This window comes from Lupinus angustifolius, unplaced genomic scaffold (assembly GCF_001865875.1).
Source record: "Lupinus angustifolius cultivar Tanjil unplaced genomic scaffold, LupAngTanjil_v1.0 Scaffold_271_11, whole genome shotgun sequence".
Classification (NCBI taxonomy): Eukaryota; Viridiplantae; Streptophyta; class Magnoliopsida; order Fabales; family Fabaceae; genus Lupinus; species Lupinus angustifolius.
Genome location: NW_017727483.1, coordinates 1 through 4,203, shown reverse-complemented (window position 1 = coordinate 4,203; position 4,203 = coordinate 1). Strand labels below are relative to the sequence as shown.

Here is a 4,203-nt window from a genome sequence, read left to right as displayed (position 1 = left end):
ATCCAAACTATATATTTGAGTATGTTCTAATGTCTAGAGCCTCATTTAGGTGTTTTCCTTTGCAATCTGAATAAACTTAGTGATATCGAAATTAACTATTTATGACCTAATCAGGTACGCGACACTCGGGCAATCAGCAACAAAGGAACATTAAGTTCAGTAAGGTTAAAGGTATGGAGAGAAGTGTCTTTATATAGGTGCTTAGAAATGATGCCAAAGATATTCAAGCATCTCTAAGCTAGGCCATGTGCAGATATAATTGAATACTATTTCTGTGGCCGCGAACAATTGAGTAGCGAGACTTAGTTCGGAAATTAATTTAAACTCTAAATTATGATGGATATGTTTGGTTGAAGTGGTTCAATGGAATTGAATGATTATGTTTGTTGATATGTTTGTTGATATGAATGATCATTATGACTGAAAGTTTGATAATGAAAGTACTGATTTAACTGAATATTCTGTTGAATTTTGAATTGTGACATATTGTTGAGTTGACTATTGAACTGTCATCAAACATTCTCATGGCATAGCATATGAAAATTCTTGATGAAACTTAAAGAATGAAAGATTTGACGAAGGATGAAGGGGAAATGTTTTTCTGACTTATATCAGAACTGGCGTATTTTTACAGCGATTAGAAAATCCTTTTGATTAATATGCTAGTGAGTTAGAACTTGAAGAAAATGTTAGAATTGAGTTTCAATGAAAATGTTTTTTTATTACCCTAAAAAGGTTTCCCCTGATTCTTCTTTTTTGAAAAAGGAAAAAAGAAAGCCGTGATTTGTATGAATCGGAAGATTCATGTCATTATGTTTACCGTTTGTAACATAGTCTGCGGGAAGATACGACATTGAGATTGTATTCAGAGCCCAGAGGGGTACCTTGTCTGTGTGACTTGGTTGAGGGGACATTGTGGGTGGAGATTGATTTGTCAGGAATAGGATAGCTCCCTTGAGCCGACAGAACTCTTCGCAGTAACTACAGTGACCTCCAACACCCCTTGAAGGTATCGTGCTCAGGGTGATGCAGCGGTTATCTTTGTCAATCGGAGATTATTTTCGGCGCTATTGAGTGCATGATAGTTATATGCCTTTTGGTTACCAATGGTTGGCACGACGTTTTATTCGTCATGTTCGCTTCCTAAGAACAGGAAATGGCTGGTCGGACTCGATCAGTCGGTACCATTGCTGTTGATGTATAAAATATATAAAATTGAATATTTAATTGTGTAAAATAAAAATATGCATTGATAGACATTCTATCGACAAATTTTGTGATTTAAATATTTTTTGTCTCTATAAATATTAGTCATTTTTTAAAGTTTGTTCATACATTTTATTATGGGGTTTTGGATGTCAAGTTTGAATAAAAATATTAATATGCCTAATCAAGAGATGAGTTTAAAATACGTACACTAACAGTGTAAAGTTTTTTACACTGTCAGCATATCATCCATCATTGATTTGTATTACTTTTGTTTGAGAGTCAATAGTGATTAATAAATCAATGGTAGATGATTTATTGAAAGTGTAAAAACACTTATACTATTGGTGTATACATATTAAATAATCAAGAGATAATTAAATATATAAAAAATCTCCTGTAACATTTTTTCTAAATTTTTTTTCATTTCGTCTTCTCTACATCTATTTTCCTTCTTTTAATAAAAAGTCGCATGTTCATGGCAATTACAATTGGTAGATGATGATTGGTAATGTCAATGGCGGTCCATGCCTAACGTGAGCATAACAGAACTATTTTTGGCTTAGAGAAAACTTATTTTGCATTTTTTTATATAAAGGAGTAAGAAGAAGTTATGGATGATAAAGGTGGCAACGGGCCAAATTTTTTAATTATTATATATGGTTCAAGACATCGCTATTTCAATGATGCACTTAAGCTGTTTGCCCAAATGACTAAACCACGATTGGCTTCTTTTAATGCATTGGTTTCTGGGTTTTCACGAAATGAGCGTTCGGGTGATGCTTTAACTGTGTTTATAAAAATTGGGTTAGGGAGTTTGAGGATGAACTCAGCCACAGTTGCGAGTTTGATTTTTTTCTACTGAAGCAAGGAACCTCGTCGAACAGGTTTATTGCTTGGTGGAAGGTGTTTGAGGGTTTGGTTAAGAAGAATGTGGTTGGTTACAATGCCTTCATATCAGAGCTATGAATGGAGTTCCCCTTTTGGTTTTGGATGTGTTGAAGGACATGATCAGGAGGGAAGGTTTGGATCAAAAATCAATTCAGTGACACTGGCATCGGTTTCTTTGTGCGTGTGCTAGCCTGTTGTATGTTAGTTCATTTTGGAAGGCAGATTCTTGCGCTCATCGTGAAACTTGAAGCAGGCGGGGATGTGGTTATGGTGGGACTGCACTTATGGGCATGTATTCCAAGTGTGGTTCTTGTCATACTGCTTTTGATGCCTTGAACGAAATGGAACGGAAAGGGGGAACTTGATCACATGGAACCAGTGATTGAAAATGCGGTCCGCATTGTGTATTGCGGCCGCAACAATGCGGATGCGGCCGGTACCACATCGGCAATGCATCGCAATTGCGGTGTGACGGCAATGCACCGCAATTGCGGTGTGAATGAAATTCACATAAAAAACCGCATCAAAACCGCATCAAAACTGCAATGTTGCATTTTCATCTCCTGTTTTGTTTTTTTCTTTCAATTTCTAAATTCAATCAAACAAATCCAAATTTAATGTTAGATAAGATTCCAAAGACAATTTTTTCAGAAAAAGTAAAAGTAAAAGTAGATCCAGAGAGTAGAGTAGAAATTAAAGTAATGAAAAGACAAGATTCCAAGACAAATTCACTCACATGCTTACTTATGCAATGAACCCATGAGGCTGTGAGTCTGTGGCATTGCTTTCCCATTTGCTATCTTTATCTCATCTCTAAAAAATATTCAAGAAAACCACCAACATCATCGTTTTTCAGAGGAAAGCATTTTTAAGGTGAGTTTTCTTCTTCTTCTTCTTCTCATTTTTGCATGTGAGTTGTGATGGTGTGAATGTGAATCTATGAGGTTTCTTCGCGTTTTGAGTGAGACAGTGAGAGTGAGACAGTGAGAGTGAGACATTGAGTTATTGAATAAAGGAGAGGAGAAGAAATTTCTTCCAATTTTGGTTTGGTTTGGGACTTTGGGGCTTTGGGCGTATGGTTGAGGACTCGAGGGGAAGAGAAATACATTGCACTACTGCAGTTCTGGACAGAGAAGACTAGAAGAGAATTAGGGATTAGGGAATTAGGTAATTAGGGATTTAAATATTATAGGATTTAATTTTTAGATTAGTTTTATTATTATAGGAATATGTGCTTTTATTGTTGGGCCTTTAGTCTTTACTATTTTAATTTCCAGCCAACATTTTAATTGTATGTCATTTTTTTAATTGTGGATTTAAATATTATAGGATTTAAATTTTAGATTAGTTTTATTATTATAAGAATATGGGCTTTTATTGTTGGGCCTTTAGTCCTTTATTATTTTAATTTCCAGCCAACATTTTAATTGCATGTCATTTTTTTAATTGCATATTAAAAATGTAGTTATATTTATAAATATTTAGAAATGTTTATATAGATAGTTTTTTAAATGTGCTAATGAGCTTTATGTATTATATTTTTTTAGAAAATCAATTTATTGATAATTGAGTATATTATTTTTATTGATAATTGTTCTAAACTTATATAGTTTTTTTTTGCATTCAGACAGTATAAAATTTTCCTAATGCCTCCAAGAGAAGAATTTCCAGCTAAAAAGTTAGAGGGCGCTCCAAGTGAAGATATTGGATGGCATTTTGGAACACAAGTACCTGAACATCGAAATAATATTAAATGTAATCTTTGTGGAAAAGTGATCAAGGGATGTATCACTAGATTGAAGCAACATATAGCACATTATAAAGGACAAGTTGCAGGTTGTCCTAGAGTCCCTGGTGTGGTTAGAGAAAGCATGATGAAACTACTCTTGGATGGGAAAGAAAAAAAACTTGACTCAAAAAAAAGAAAAGATGAGTTTGAAGCATGATTAAGAGGGAATACTAATGAAGAAGATCTTGATGACTATATTGATGAGCAAGTGAGGCAAGCTAAACAATCAAACCTTAATTCACAATATGAATGAGAACAAAGACAATATTTTAGGCAACAAACGAGGGGGTCTGGGAATATATATGAGCAAGGTGGAA

At 34.3% G+C, this 4,203-nt stretch overlaps 1 long non-coding RNA gene across 1 annotated transcript; it reads left to right on the top strand.

The window, feature by feature from the left end:
• Positions 1–1,283: 1,283 nt before the first annotated feature.
• Positions 1,284–2,860, top strand: LOC109340863. The gene is made up of 3 exons (XR_002106852.1): positions 1,284–1,294; positions 2,134–2,142; positions 2,776–2,860. It is a non-coding gene; the product is annotated as an uncharacterized LOC109340863 (long non-coding RNA).
• Positions 2,861–4,203: the final 1,343 nt, after the last annotated feature.